We start from the raw sequence: 16,870 nt of genomic DNA on the forward strand, positions 1-16,870 counted from the left end.
TACGGTTTGTGACTACTTTTAACTATACATGTTCCATGGCAGATCCTGGAAAACACCATTGCGACTCAACAGTGTTGAAAAGTTGTGTTCTGAGTGTAATGCGTTGCATGCAGTACATTGAAGTAGCTTCTAGTCTAATTTAGGGCAGGAAAACTCAGGTCAATTCTGCTATCGTGATTGGGTGGACAGCACCCTCAACTATATCTGGGTTTCAGCTAGTTTGTAGTAAACTATGCCCACACTATTTGGCTAATCACAACACTTTGTAGTGTGTAGAAGGTGCTAGATTGGGGAACAGCTTCCTATGAGGTTTCCTGCTTGAACGTCTGGCGAACGCGCAGCATGTTAAATATTATTGCAATGGAATCGGCCACACTGCACCACTGACGCGTAGATATGGACATACCATTGCAATATAATTGTATCATTGCAATGCGATTATGTTGTTCGTTGCAGTGTGAAAGTACCCTGACATGCTGCCACCATTTGATACTGTTTGAAGCAGTATAAAGTTGTACAATAGCTGAGCCAGCTGCTTTACTCCCTGGTTGACAAATGAGTGGTGTTTTCCAATCACTTTGATTGATCCATTAACCTATTGAGACTGGTACTTGCGTATTATCCCATCTGGAAAGTTTGGCAGCTTTTTGTTAAAGTTCTGTTTGATACCCCAGCCAGATCTAACCATTTTTGGAAAGCTGAAAGTCCCGGCTTTCCTTTGCCTGAGTCAATGTGATGCCCCATTCCCAAGTTGGGGGGCGAAGTCCCCTGCACTTTGGTGTAGAGAGCACAGTGGAATTGAGTCTCCTGCCCATGCCAGTAAGACATAGAGACGAGGGTGCATAGCTGTGCTGCTCCTTCATCTGAAATGAGAGACCCAGGGCACTTGACATAAGTTTTGAAGACACAGATTTATGCTGCGAAGGAAGAAGACCTACCGGGTGTGCTGCTTATCATCCTGTCGGGTTCGTCCCGTACTTCTGTAATTGCACTTTTTTGCAGCCAAGTTCAGGGACACCCCTCCTTCAAGATCCCGTAACTTGGGAACTGAGCATCTTGCCGACTCAGGACCCGGTGCAACAGAAAGCCGGGACTTTCAGATTTCAGATCTTCCTGGGGGAGCTAACAGAACTTTAAAGAGACACTGAAGCGAGACTAAATATCGCTTCAGCTCTCATATATAGCAGGGGCATGTGTGCCCCTGCTAAAACGCCGCTATCCCGCGGCTGAACGAGGGTCCCTGTCCCCCCAACCCACCCCCCGCAAACCTTGGTCGTCTTCTTGGTCGCAGATTAGCCCTTCCTAGAGGCAGGGCTAACGGCTGCAGCCCTGCCTCACAGCGCGTCTATCAGACGCGCATCGCCGCCTCTCCCCGCCCCTCTCAGTGAAGGAAGAGAGAGGGGCGGGGGAGAGGCGGAGATACGCGCTGACAGACGCGCGAGGGGCAGGGCTGCGGCGGTTAGCCCTGCCCCAATGCGGAAGCGCTCCCCCGCATTACAGAGGGGATTTGGGGGGACGGGGACCCCCGTTAAGCCGCGGGATAGCGGCGTTTTAGCAGGGGCCTGAGGTCTGAAGCGAGATCTATTCTCGCTTCAGACTCTCTTTAACAAAAGGCTGCCAAACTCTCCAGACGGCATAATATGTAAGTACCTTGAGGCTTAATAGATTTTCATTTGGTTTGACTTTTTTTCTTGTCCTGAATATCTAGCTACTAAAAATAAATCTTATGGTGTATACCTGCTTCAACCTGAACCTTTTGTTGGAATTTACTTTTTGCTTGAGGGCTTGTTTCCACTACACGCAGAATAGATGCAGAAAAACTGACTCCAATAAATGTCTATGGGGAAATCTGCATCAGGAAAAGCGCGTTTAGTGGAAACAGGCCCATAGACATTCATTGAAGTCAGTTTTTCTGCATCCAATCTGTGTGTAGTGGAAACAGGCCCTGATGGTTCTTCCTGAATAATAACCAGAGTCTGAGAATAAGGTCACATCAGTGATTAACTTGACCAAGGACTTGTTTTCACAATTTGATCAGAGGTTTATAGTGTACAACTTCCATGTGCTCACAAATGAGCAATCGTTCAATCACAGTTGCCATTCTTAAAGGAAAACTTAAGTCAAAAATATTTACTCACCCGGGGCATCCCTCAGCCCCCCCGAAGCTGGATGGTGCCCTCGCAGCCCCGCTCCAATCGTCCTGTCCCCGCCGGCGGCTACTTCCGGGTTCGGCAACAGCCGCCGACAGGCTGGAAACGCGGCTGATTTTCCGCGTTCCCAGCCGCTATACCACCCTCTATGCTGCTATAGCATATATGTTATACGCTATAGCAGCATAGAGGGTGATAAAGCTGCTGGGAACGCGGAAAATCAGCCGCGTTCCCAGCCTGTCGGCGGCTGTCGCCGAACCCGGAAGTAGCCGCCGGCGGGGACAGGACGATTGGAGCGGGGCTGCGAGGGCACCATCCAGCTTCGGGTGGCTGAGGGATGCCCCGGGTGAGTAAATATCATTTTTTATTTTTGACTTAAGTTTTCCTTTAAGGTGCCCATAGACCTGACGATTATGGGCAGAATCAACAGAGACAAATTTATCTCTAATCAAATCTGATTAGAGATAAATTTGTCTCTTGGTTAAAGCTGTCCATAAACTACAGGTCCATTCCCGTCCGATTTCAACATGAAATCTTTAGGTAATCGGCTGAGCCCACCGCGGCTGACCCCCCCACCCCCCCCCCTCCCCCCATGTGTGAATTTATATATTACCTGTCTGGTAGCAGTCTCCGTGCAGTGACAGTTTATTTTGCAGGGCAGCCGCATACACGCTAGGGGCACCGGACAGGCGATGTATACATGCACACACCAAGCACATTTATACATTGCAAGGCTTTCGTCGCTTGTTCCGAAATCTGCCGCACACCCAACTGAATTCGACCCGACATCTTGCGGCTTACGCGATCGACAATACGACCAATTTCTGTCCCGAAATTGGTCGATTTGTGTAGCATGCACTTGGCGGCACCGATTTTCATCCAATTCGATTATAATTAATTGGATGGTCGATCAGCCGCCAAGTCTTCTGCTGTATGGCCACCTTAACTAGAGAGACACAATCAATTAAAACAATATTTGCTGCTAATAAACTTCCATTTGATTTTGAGGATGATTCTATTAAGGAATCGTATATATTAATCTTGTACTGTGTAGTTTCCCTCTTTTACACATTAGACTAAACTTGTCAGAGGCAGCTTTTCAGGTCCAAAAATCCAGAGTGTGTTCATCTGCAGCAGATGCCATCCTGCCTATGATGCCAGGTGACGCTGCTTTCTCAGGCTGTGTCAGTCAGCATCCCGCCCACCCCTCCTCCTCACTGTTGTGACCGATGGCAGAACTCTTGCGCTCCGATAAGCGCCGGGACCGATCTGTCCTGTGCTTGGGCTCCACCACATCACTTCTGGTCCACCCGCTTGTATTTTTCCCCATTTCCAGTTCGTCCACCCAAACCTGCCTGCACTTCCACTCCAACCTCCTAATCCTCCACCACTGCTGCTCTGGCTCTTGGCACTCTGCACGGTCCCAGACTTGCACCCTCCGCCACTCCTGGTGGTCACACCGGGTGCTGCCACTTGCTCAACACCGCCCTGGCAAACAACCTATACTACCTGTACTGGGGCAACTATACTGGCTACCTGTACTGGGGCAACTATACTGGCTACCTGTACTGGGGCAACTATACTGGCTACCTGTACTGGGACCACTAATACTAACTACCTATACATATACTATATTACTACCTATACTGGGGGCAACTATACCTAACTACCTTGTACAGGGGGCACCTATACGTGGCTATCTACCTATACTGAGGGTGAACATTTTGGGGTGCTGTGCGATTATTCCAAATAGGGGGTGGGGCGCATCCTCACAAGTTTGCCTCAGACAGCAAAAATTCTAGAACGGCCCTGCATCTGCCCTGATACATCGCTTTCAGATCCGGCATCCTTGATCTTTAGATGACTGCAAAAAATGAGTGTATTGTTCACCTCTTTACCCCATTCCCGAAAGCCATTCTATCATGCACCGTGCGAACGTCCCTCTTCTTCCCCACAGCAACCATATGCTTTGGTCAGCTGTAGCCCAGCAGCGCATCTGGTCAACGCTCGGGCCCCAAACTGAGGGCACATCTGGTGGCCACCTACTAACTAGTGTATAGCCGCCTTAAAGGTAACCTAAACTGTAAAAAGAGTAACTTAACATACCTCGGGGTTCTTCCAGCTCCCTGCAGCCGTTCTGTGCCCTGGCCGTCATTCTGTGGTCCCTCTGGTCAGCTGTATGTGCGGCCCTGGGCCACGTACCTCCGGATCACACCCCCACGTATGTCAGCTTTCTTCTCTTGCGCGGTATTGCTACGGCGCATGTGCAGAACGTTCAGGAGGCGCATGCGCAGTAGCCTGGGACTTTTAAGCTTTCAGAGGGTTGTGTAATCACTGGAGGGTCATGTAATCACAGTGAGGGCACCAAAGGATTGCAAAGGGCTGAAAGAGGCCCCAGGTAAATTAAACTACATTTTCTTTTTCCTTTTCGGTTATACTTGAAGTCAATTTTAAATGAAGCTGAACCAAAACCTTCTAATAATGCTGCTAGGTAGGTGCCTACGTTGTCTTGGGTGATCCAACTGTAGGTACATTACATAAGTGAAACGGCTACAAACTGGACGTCACTCTTATTTTAGAGGAGTACAGCAGACTCTCTAAACCTGAGATTAAAAATAAAAACATTTTATACTTGCCTGGTGCTTCCTTTAGGCTGTGGGCTTCCGTGCCGTCCTCCCAGGATGCTCTGATCCTCTGCTGGTCAGTCCAGTCTGTTCCTCCAGTCGCCACGAGTCCCACTGTACCACGCATGCCTGGCCACACGAGCACTCCCGTCACCAGGAGCGTTCTGCACCAGTGCAGTAGTATGGCACAGAGCACTCCTGGCAACAGAGGCACGTGCGCTTTACACACTAACCAAGGGCAACTGGAGGAAGAGACCGGGCAGGCCAACGGAGTATCGGAAGTGTCCCGAGAGGATGGTGAGGGAGCCCACAGCCTAAAGGGGGCTGAGGGAAGCCCAAGTTAAGTTTAACCACTTAAAGTGGACCCAAATTAAAAATACAAGATTTCAGAAATAAAATCTATTTTCTAAATTATAATAATAAATGGCAGCCTTTTTTCAGCTGCATGATCACAAATATAAAATATTTTACATTTATTGGAGGAACCCCTCCCTTCCTATCATATTGCCGGGAGTTTTCCGGCAAACTGGTGGAGTAGCAATGGAGGAATTGCTAATGGCTGGCACCTGTATAACCCTAGTTATGAAAAGAGAAGGGTGAAAAGCATGCACTGAAATGCTCATAGGTTTGAAGGAGTCTTATTTATCTTTGTATGTGTTAGAGTGGTGCAACTAAATATTTTTAATAAAAAAAAAAAATGTTTGGTTTGGGTCCGCTTTAAGCCCACAGGGTTGTATTTTTATTTTACTTTTTTTTGCATCTGAGCAACTTTCACTTCCCATTAATTTGCCAATAACTTTATCACTACTCATCACAATGAATTGATCTATATCTGTTTTTTTCCGCCACCAATTAGGCTTTCTTTGGGTGATACATTTTGCTAAGAATTAATTTATTCTAAATCCATTTTAACAGGAATATTAAGACAGAAATTGAAAAAAAATTAATTTTCTCAGTTTTTGGCCATTATAGTTTGAAATTAATACATGCTACCGTAATTAAAGCCCATGTATTTTATTTGCCCATTTGTCCCGCTTATTAAATTATGTCCCGAAACCATTTACATTATGTCCCTATCACAATGTATGGCGCCGATGTTTTATTTGGAAATAAAAGTGCATTTTTTTCAATTTGCGACTATCACTATTTACAAGCCTATAATTCAAAAATTCAGTCAAAAAGTCCTGGAAGCGTGATCGTACACTTCCAGGAAACATTAGGAGGATAGGAAACATTTTGTAACTCAGAAAAACCGCAGCCTCTGATAAGAGGCTGTCGGTTTTTCTGCGGGGGGGCTTCGATCAATGAATGGGATCTATAATCCCATTCATTGATCCCTGGGCTAACAGCCGGCGGCAGATAGGCTTAAAGGGAAGGTTCAGGGACTGTTTAAAAAAAATAAAAATCCGCATCCACTTACCTGGGGCTTCCTCCGTTCTGAGCCTGCGCAGTAAAGCCCGGAGGACGTCCGATGTCAGTGCGCCGCCGTGAGGCGCATTTTGGAACGCGGAAGGAGCCCGACCTGGCCGCCGGCCTGGCCAGGTCGGGTCGGCCACCGGAGACCACCGGCAGCCTGCGGAGCGGCGCCGAGGGCACCTCCTGCTGCCACGGGCTGGAGGAAGCCCCAGGTAAGTGGATGCGGATTTTTATTTTTTTTAAACAGTCCCTGAACCTTCCCTTTAAGTGGTTAAATGTAGTTTGTTTGGGTGTTTGTTGCCTCAGGTACACATTAAAAGGAACCTCTACACTGGCCTTCCAAAAAAGGACTTGTACCGCCTAGAGCTGATACAGAATACTGCTGCCAGACTGTTAACCAACCAACCCCGTCACTGCCACATAACACCAGTCCTGCATTCCCTTCACTGGCTACCTATAGAATGGAGGGTCCTATTAAAAAAAAAAGTTTCACGTACCTGGCTCTTCCCCCAGAACACTGCAGACGTCCTGTGCCGTCACTCGCCGATCATCCGGTCCCCCGCTGTGGCTCCTGTCCCTTTTGGCTGCCCTGTGCTTGTGCAGTACGGATGATCAGTGAGTGACGGCACGGGATGTCTACAGGTGGCTGGGGGAAGCCCCAGGTAAGTGAAACTTTTTTTTTTTTTACTCACTCAGTTAAGGCTCCCTTTAACAGGCTTGGGACTGCAGAATTGAGGATCTACACTGCACTTGTGGCTCTCTATCTCTGATGTGACATAGATTTAGCGCCATGGCTTTCCAAGGTCCCGAGCTGCTCACTGCTGCTGCAGATTTGGCTGTTGTGAGCTTCTGTTTATTGGTAAGGAGCCAGTTTTATTGGCTCCTTTACCAGGTGGTCACTGTGAGCCAATCTCAGTGATCATTAATGCCAGAATGAAAAAAAGCTCTGGTCCTTAAAGGGAAACTGAAGTGAGAGAGATGTGGAGGCTGCCATATTTACTTCATTTTAAGCAATACCAGTTGCCTGGCTATCCTGCTGATCCTATGCCTCTAATACTTTTAGCCATAGCCCCTGAACAGGCATGCAGCAGATCAGGTGTTTCTGACATTGTCAGATCTGACAAGAGTAGCTGCATGCTTGTTTTTTGGTGTCATTTAAACACTATTGTAGCCAAATAGATCAGCAGGGCAGATGGGCAACTGGTATTGTTTAAAAGGAGATAAATATGGCAGCTACCATAACACTCTCACTTCAGTTCCCCTTTAACTACTTTAAGACCGATCCACGCCAATTGGCGTGGACGCGGTGGCAGCCCCAGGACCACCTAACGACGTAAGGTCCTTGGGGCAGAGTTTGCAGGGAATCACGCGTGCCGATGCGTGCGCCTCCCTGCTCTGATGACAGAGCTCTGCTGCTCCTTCAAGGGGAACTGAAGTGAGAGTGATATGGTAGCTGCCATATTTATCTTTTTAAGAGATGCTCTGCTGATCTATTTGGCTACAATAGTGTCTAAACCGCACCAGAAACAAGCATGCAGCTAATCTTGTCAGATCTGACAATAATGTCAAACACCTGATCTGCTGCATGCTTGTTCAGGGGCTATGGCTAAAAGTATTAGAGGCGTAGGATCAGCAGGATAGCCAGGCAACTGGAGTTGCTTAAAAGGAAGTAAATATAGCAGCCTCCACATCTTTCACTTCAGTTGCCCTTTATGTCTCCCAGTGGCAATCCCCGCTAGGAGACTGTTAGACGGCGAAACCGCCGTCTATTTACTCGGTACAGAGCATCGCTGTACAGGGGTCAGCAGTGTCACTCGGCTGTCCCCTCCAGAGGCACAAAAGCGATCGCGCTGATAGGCTGACGGGGGAGGGGAATAAAAATTAAAATAAAGACTGCATTTATTCTTTTATTTAAAAATAAATAAACATATTTGTTAAAAAAAATAAACATTGGGGGAGCGATCAGACCCAACCAACAGAAAGCTCTGTTGGTGAAGAGAAAAGGGGGGGTAATCACTTGTGTGTTGAGTTCTGCGGCCCTGCAGCTTGGCCTTAAAGCTGCAGCGGCCTATTTGTTGAAAAATGGCCTGGTCTTTAGGGGGGTGTAACACTGCGGTCCTCAAGTGGTTAAAAGACAACTGAAGTGAGAGGGATATGGAGACTGCCATATTTATTTCCTTTTAAGCGATACCACTTGCCTCGCTATCCTGCTGATCTTCTGCCTCTAATACTTTTTGCTATAGACCCTGAACAAGCATGCAGCAAATCAGATGTTTCTGAAATTATTGTTAGATCTGACAAGATTAGTTGCTTGGGGTGCGATTCAGACACTACTGCAGCCAAATAGATCAGCAGGACTGCCAGGCAACAGGTAAAAATATGGAAATAAGTCTCTTGCTGTCTCCCCGGGTGGCTCTGGCAATTAAGGCCGAAAGCCTGGGTGAGTTGCGCTTCGTTGCGCATGCCCGGCCAGACGCACTCCCATGTCACCCTCCCGTTTCTGGGAGCATTATGTGCCTGTGCGTACTGCTGTGCAGATACTGTGCAGGCGCAGATTGCCCCCAGAGACAGGAGTGCGACAGGGGAGTGCGCCGGGCCGTGCATTCGCGGGCTTAATTGCCGGGGGCTTGAGCCACCCGGGGAGAGGGCAAGGGATGAGCTGCTTTACTTCTCAGGTTCCCTTTTAATAGAGTTCATGGTATGTTTATAGAGTTGGGTATAGTACTGTATTGGCTACACCAATCCCCATCATTGCTGGATAACTTGGACTCTACTGTACTGAAACTCTCCTTTGAGTAGATGGACTACTTGGAAATATGTCACCTTTTTGCTACCTACTGTAAATGACATCACCATAGGAAAACCATTTATGATGCATTTTACTCTGGGAGAAACGTACATTTTCTGTGTATTTTTTACATTTTACAGTTTTTCACAATAGCGGTCCTTCAAGCAACCAGAAGCATCATCTATCCATCACATACCAATGTTCATAGGTGCCGGATAACGGAGATTCCGTACTTCATTATCCTATTTCACAGCTAATAGCCATATAAAACATACTGCATTTTTTATTACAGTTTAGCATATCAGAGGCTGGAGTCAGTCTGTTTGCCAACTTGAGGTACCTGGTAATTGTGTCTGACACCAAACTAAAACTCCACAGCTTTGCTGACCTCTTTAGTATTAGATCTCAGCAGAGGTTGACATGACCCCCACCACTGCTAGTAGCTTTATACTGCTCAATGGGGTTATAATCTAAAAACATACATGCCTCTACTTGGCTTTACAGAGAGGAAATCTCTCCAACAGAAGAGTAAAACACTGCAGTGAAACTTAAAAAGTTCTCTACATTTTTTGGATTCCAGTTCAACTTGCTTACAGAAGTACATTTAAACAGCCTTACATATTGCAATCCAATCCCACTGTACTTCACTGTATTGAGTATAGTGAATTTATTACAATCTTGCAATATTGGGTCATCTTTCCATAGAAGCCCATACCCAACATTGTTTTTGCACAGAATGTGACCAGTTTCAGTATTGCTGGTGATAGTTGCACCGTGCAGAACCTCAAATGGTCGAATGTTTCAAAATCTCTGCCATTAATGAGCTTCCGCTGAAGCTAAAGGGCCATATAAACGTGAGAGACTGTCACCAGACTTGATTAAAGGAATACTATCGATTCACATATTTTTTTCAATTGACACAGGAATTGTTTGGGAAGTGCTGCTAAGTACTGGTGTATACATTTTAGTAGCAACTTCTTTGTTTACTGTTAGCAAAATACTTTCAAAGTTTAGTGACGCCAAAACTGACAGCTGGCTGAGCCATGAGGAGAGGGGAAGTTCCCCTCACACTTGATCAGTTAACTCTATGTGTATCTCTGTGTGTGACAAAGAGAGCTCCCAACAGCTGCAGCTTCTGTGTCCTGTGTTTCTGACTGAAGTGTCTGAAGAGAGCAGAGGAAATGTAACTAATTGTCACAGTTTTCATACTGTTTTTTTGCTTTTAGAGTTTGATATTTGCTTTCTGTAGTCTGATATGCAACTCTGGCTGTGCATTGAAGCAGACACCCCTTCTGCAATTGATTTGTCCCAATATAGCTAAATCCTACCCTCAATAAATTACAGTTTTTGCCTCTGATATTTAACATGAAAAGTAGGGAAATGTTTACACAGCTACTTAGACATTATTTGCACACTGTCATTTTAGAACACTTGGGTATCGATAGTATTCCTTTAAGTCTGACCCAGCAGTGCTTACTATTCTGACCTATGGATATGATGGGGAGGTGATTAGGGGGTTGGGACTTCGTGTCCAGACACTGTTTATCAACACAATCGCAAATTTCTCTTTTCACTAACAAAAGTCTACAGTATATAGATCTTAATTACGCTATGCGAAACAGAAATTTGCCTTCTTAAAACAGAAAGTATTTGTGATTATTCAGGTTGGCGTGAGCATCTGAGGCCTCCCACAATGCATCACGGCTAAATATGCAAATCATCGTTTGTTGTCTCTAACAGCTAAAGACCCCTCCAGATCCGCTGGAATGCAATGATTCCAGTTTGGTAATATTACAGGCTTACACAACGCTAATGCTGATGTATCAAAGCATGGATGTGAAAAAATGCCCGATGCTATGGTACACTGCACCCTTTGTATATGACCCTTTAAAGCTTTTCTACTTTGTTTTTGTGTGTGTGTGTTTTTTTTTTTTGTTTTTTTTGTTTTTTTTTCCTTATTCCATACACATTCCTTTGTGTAAGGTAAAACTCTACCAGTGGCTTATTAGAGCACAGTGAATACTGGAATTTATCATTATAACAATCATGCCATGGCTGGATTAGCTCTCTAGTGCTAATGCTTATTCCTATCCTGGCACTACATTTTGAGAGCAGTTCATATTGTGTATTCAAGATAACATCCCCTCTCTATTGAAAGCATTCTTGTCCACCTGCCCAAAGTGACCTCATAGCTTACCCTCTGTATGCTTATAGCTCTAGGGACCTACTAGGGAATATACTATGCCACTTATTTGAACAGAAATATTGTCAAACGCCTAAACTATACAGTAGCATGAAGGGTTAGTACCTGACTTGCCTACCTGTTGGTGAGGTGTTTTCTGTCTGTCCTGTTTTGCACCTGCACAGGAAGGTAGGGGAGTTTTTAGTATTCAGAATACTTTAGAGTGGAGCACCTGATTAGGTGACAGTTATTAAGTGGGAATCCCCTCACTAAGACCTGTATCGCATGGGCAGTGAGCCTCTTAGCATTCAGCAGAGGCAGTGGATCCGTTGCATGGAGTCCTCTGCACTCCGACATGCCATGAGGCAATTTCTTGCTGCTGGGTAACCACATCCTGTCAAGCACGGATACTTGTGTGGTTACAAATGCTGCCATCCGACTGGTTTAAATTGCACCCCCCATCTGCCGGCCAGAAGGTGCTCATTGGCCGGCAGATGGGGGACTGAACTGTCAAAGTGTGCGGTTCAGCCTACTATGTGAAAGAGGTGCTGCAGGCGAAGCAGGAAATTTGGACGCCCGCTATCAGCAGAAACTTGGGCAGCGCCATTATAACTTATGGCTATACTGTGAAATTTGGGTGCCCATGCCGTCCGAATATTTGGGTAACATGGCTACAGATTTGTACTCTTTACAGCACAATGCCACTGTCACCAGCCGTCCCCTTCAGTATAGGTAGCGAGATGACCCTAAACCCCCCCCCCCCCCTTTCCATCTAGTATAGGTAGCAAGATGACTCCCTCAAGATGCGTACACACGCACTATTGTAACAATTGACGGGTCCGTCAGACCCTCCTGCTGGGCGGACGTTCTGCTGACAGTAGGACATGTGTACAGTCTGTCGACAGACTGATAAGACTCTTTTTGACAGATCCGCTGAGCGACGGCCTGTATGCACATGCTACTGTCAGCAGAACGACCGCCGCGCGTGAGGGTCTGATGGACCCTTCCTTTGTAAAAATAGGGCGTGTGTAGTGTACGCACTTTTACTCCAGATGCACATACAGGCATAGATGTTAACCTAGATTAGATGAAAATCTACAGTTTCTATGGAACTTTGCCATCTCCCTAAAACTACTGTATGCACTTATAGTATTATTTCATCACCTGACGTGATTATTTTTGATGATCTCGAGTGACCGTATACTGTGTACTGGTGACCACACCACTGTATATTGGACACAGCCTCGGAAGAAGCGACGGGCGGCACGAAAAGGCCGTCAGGCTTTCTGTGCCCTCACCCACTGCTACTGACCATTCAACCACACTTGGTATGTGATATCAAATATGCTCCATTTGTATGCAGACTAACTGTTATGGTCCAATAAATGCCACGTAAGCAAGCAACCGTTAAAGCAATCACAATAAAATAAGTTAGTGGTCCCAAAACATTTAGGGTCGAGGGCCGGGTCAACAAACTTCAGACTGCTAGGGGGGGAGGGGGCAGAGTATACATAAGATGATGTAGAAGTCTTTGCGGGCCAGACAATGAAGCATACCCAGGTGACAACCTGCAGTCCAATTGGACAGCAGTGTCACCTGATGTGGAATTTGATTGGAAACCAGCGAATTACTGCTTTCTGGCTTCCATGTGGATGGGTGGTGCCAGCACTGCTATTCTATATGCGGACCACCAATATTTCAAGATGTAGCTGGCCGTATCTGTAAGTAATACATTTTCTGTGTGGGGGGTCGGTAAAAAAGCCTCAGGAGTCGTATTCGGCCCGCGGGCCTTAGTTTGAGGACCACTGAAATAAGTAGTTCTGTTCTACCCCAGAATACGAACACTATACATATTCCACTAGCAAAAGCCACAGGGTTTTTTATCACATATAGAGACTGCCTGACACGTGTTTGACGGCTTAATGCCGCTTCCTCAGAGGCATACAGTATACACACACATCAGTTGTAGACCAAAAGGAGTGTAACACTGCAAATACATTTTCAAACGTGCGACTTTAACGTCACACTGTGAAAGTGTATATGCTTGGCTTAACAGCTGCGTTGTGTGACCTTAACGTCGCATCAAACGCAACGTCCTACTGTGAAAGTAGCCTTAGGCTACAATTACAATTTTGTAGTGCAGCATAAAGGCATGGTAGCGCACTGCATGCATTATGCGTTAACAGTGATCGTGAAGAATACTTTTAATTGACTGTATGCTTCACTGTACCTAACGCAACATGAGCATAACGTGCAGCGCTACTGTCGCGATTGGGTTGTGTTCCTGCTGTCACGGAATGCAACAGCCACTGTGAACCTAGCCTAAAATAGACTGCAAAACTCTTCCATTGTTGGGCAGCCATATTGTTTTGTGTTTTATTTCCTGCTGTGGTATAAGCCAGCATCGCCTGCCCGGTGATAACTGGCCACGCATGTGCCTGCACTTAAAGAAACCTGTATAGTTTTGGGTAGAAAGGACTTTTCTCTCCCACAGTGATCCTTTGAGGTAGACCTTTGTGCCTAGGCAGACTTCCATGATGGAGTGTCCACAGAGACTTTTTATCAACAAAATATCCTGTTAAATAAAATATTGTGAGAATTTAATGTGCACACTAGAAATGTAGGTGATGGCTCCACTTTAAACTTTTGGTGAAGCAATTATGCCTAAAATAGATAAAAATCACCTGGGCTGAGATTGCAGCAGTTCCATACACGGTATTTCACTGAGATGGCTGTCAAACGTTTTGTACATTTTGGAGGATTTTAATAATTGTATACTTGCTGTTTGGAGTTTAGAAGCTTGTCTAAATGTTATTTACAGCTGTTAGTTGCTGTATTTGTTTTTTGTTCTCTTTTATATACCAGGGCAAACTATTTTGGGTCAAATCAATTTGCTGCTGTCATTTGTTTTTTGGAAGAAAAATTGCTGTAAATTGCTATATGAAGATAATATAGCGAGAAGCAATTATTTTATGAAGAGACAATTGTTTTCGGGGTTGCCATGCCGGCACTGGCAGTGCAGGACAAAGGAACTGCTGTGCGCAAACTGATTGAATCTACAATAAGAGAAAATTGCAGCAATTACCTTCACTCTGCATTCAATATATACACATCTTTGCTCTGCCCAAAGGGTTTGTGCTTTTACAAACACTGACCGAACAGGTACCAGGGAAATTAAAGCAAGCAATATTGTCTAAACGACATGCCCTATGGGTACATAGAAAAGTAGTATACACTTTATTATAAGAAGAATAAAATCAAAAGGGATGGACGCCACTATATGTTGGTGTTTCTGCAGTGAATACCCTATATAGAGATTGCAACCCTCAACCATGGGGGTCCTGGCTGATCCCCCTCCACTTTTCAAGTAATGACAAAGTGGGGTGTAGCTATCCCATAGATTGGTTGCTTGATTCACTAAAGGAGAAGGGTGAGACCAGAGTGTGACTGCAAAGAGATCATGTATCAGATACTAGCTGCAGACACCTCAATAGTATTGATCCCATACATCTCCAAAAGGTAGGGAGGCTATTTACAGTTGTGCTACAAAACATGCATGGTGCTGTACATAGATCTTAATGAGATCACATTTCACCTAAACGGCTTCTTCAGAAGGTGCTATACATATATACAAAGCTATACAACATACACATTCCACCATATCTACAAAAATTAAAAATTGCCCCCCATAGTATAGCCCAAGTCAGAGCTGAATGCGCCGGTTCTATAGATCTATCTATCTATCTATCTATCTATCTATCTATCTATCTATCTATCTATCTATCTATCTATCTATCTATCTATCTATCTATCTATCTATATATATATATATATATATATATATATATCAGGAAGGGGATGGGATAGTGCATCCCATGACTTGCCCCCTTTAGTAAACCATGCCTGATCAGTATATAATCATTGCCAAATATGCACATACATACACAGGATCTTCTAAAAAAATTAGCATATTGTGATAAAGTTCATTATTTTCTGTAATGTACTGATAAACATTAGACTTTCATATATTTTAGATTCAAATACACACAACTGAAGTAGTTCAAGCCTTTTATTGTTTTAATATTGATGATTTTGGCATACAGCTCATGAAAACCCAAATTTCCTATCTCAAAAAATTAGCATATTTCATCCGACCAATAAAAGAAAAGTGTTTTTAAAACAAAAAAAGTCAACCTTCAAATAATCATGTTCAGTTATGCACTCAATACTTGGTCGGGAATCCTTTTTCAGAAATGACTGCTTCAATGCGGCGTGGCATGGAGGCAATCAGCCTGTGGCACTGCTCAGGTGTTATGGAGGCGCAGGATGCTTCGATAGCGGCCTTAAGCTCATCCAGAGTGTTGGGTCTTGCGTCTCTCAACTTTCTCTTCACGCTATCCCCCAGATTCTCTATGGAGTTCAGGTCAGGAGAGTTGGCAGGCCAATTGAGCACAGTAATACCATGGTCAGTAAACCATTTACCAGTGGTTTTGGCACTGTGAGCAGGTGCCAGGTCATGCTGAAAAATGAAATCTTCATCTCCATAATGCTTTTCAGCAGATGGAAGCATGACCCCATATTTGAACCAGAAACAGCGGCAGAAGCACCTGACCTGGGCTACAGAGAAGCAGCACTGGACTGTTGCTCAGTGGTCCAAAGTACTTTTTTCGAATGAAAGCAACTTTTACATGTCATTCAGAAATCAATGTGCCAGAGTCTGGAGAAAGACTGGGGAGAGGGAAATGCCAAAATACCTGAAGTCCAGTGTCAAGTACCCACAGTCAATGATGGTCTGGGGTGCCATGTCAGCTGCTGGTGTTGGTCCACTGTGTTTTATCAAGGGCAGGGTCAATGCAGCTAGCTATCAGGAGATTTTGGAGCACTTCATGCTTCCATCTGCTGAAAAGCTTTATGGAGATGATTTAATTTTTCAGCACAACCTGGCACCTGCTCACAGCGCCAAAACCACTGGTAAATGGTTCTCTGACCATGATATTACTGTGCTCAATTGGCCTGCCAACTCTCCTGACCTGAACCTCATAGAGAATCTGTGGGATATTGTGAACAGAAAGTTGAGAGATGCAAGACCCAACACTCTGAATGAGCTTAAAGAGGAACTGTAACGGCAAAACGTCCCCTGGGGCGTACTCACCTCGGGTGGGGGAAGTTTCCGGATCCTAATGAGGCTTCCCACGCCGTCCTGCGTCCCTCGGGGGTCGCGCTGCAGCCCTCCGTACAGCCGTGACGTAATATTTACCTTCCTGGCTCCTGCGCAGGCGCTCTGACTGCTGTCGGTTCCGAAGTAGGCGGAAATACCCGATCGCCGTCGGGTCCGCTCTACTGCGCAGGCGCAAGTCTCCGGCGCCTGCGCAGTAGAGCGGACCCGACGGAGATCGGGTATTTCCGTCTATTTCCGAGCCGAATGCAGCCACAGCGCCCCCGCTGGAGCCAGCAAAGGTAAATATTGAAATTACAGTTGGGCCTGTCGCCGGCTGTTCAGAGGGCTGCAGCGAGACCCCCGTGGGACACAGGACGGCGTGGGAAGCCTCATTAGGATCCGGAGGCTTCCCCCACCCGAGGTGAGTACCCCCCAGGGGATCTTTTTAAAGTTAGAGTCTCTTTAAGGCCGCTATCGAAGCATCCTGGGCCTCCATAACACCTGAGCAGTGCCACAGGCTGATTGCCTCCATGCCACGCCGCATTGAAGCAG

The 16,870-nt window shown here is 45.7% G+C and overlaps 1 protein-coding gene across 2 annotated transcripts in view; it reads left to right on the plus strand.

The window, feature by feature from the left end:
- The window catches only part of CMTM8 (CKLF like MARVEL transmembrane domain containing 8), a 66,689-nt gene that overhangs the window by 5,162 nt on the left and 44,657 nt on the right, over window positions 1–16,870 (plus strand). The window lies entirely within an intron of this gene.

Source organism: Hyperolius riggenbachi, chromosome 5, assembly GCF_040937935.1.
Source record: "Hyperolius riggenbachi isolate aHypRig1 chromosome 5, aHypRig1.pri, whole genome shotgun sequence".
In the NCBI taxonomy this organism is placed as follows: domain Eukaryota; kingdom Metazoa; phylum Chordata; class Amphibia; order Anura; family Hyperoliidae; genus Hyperolius; species Hyperolius riggenbachi.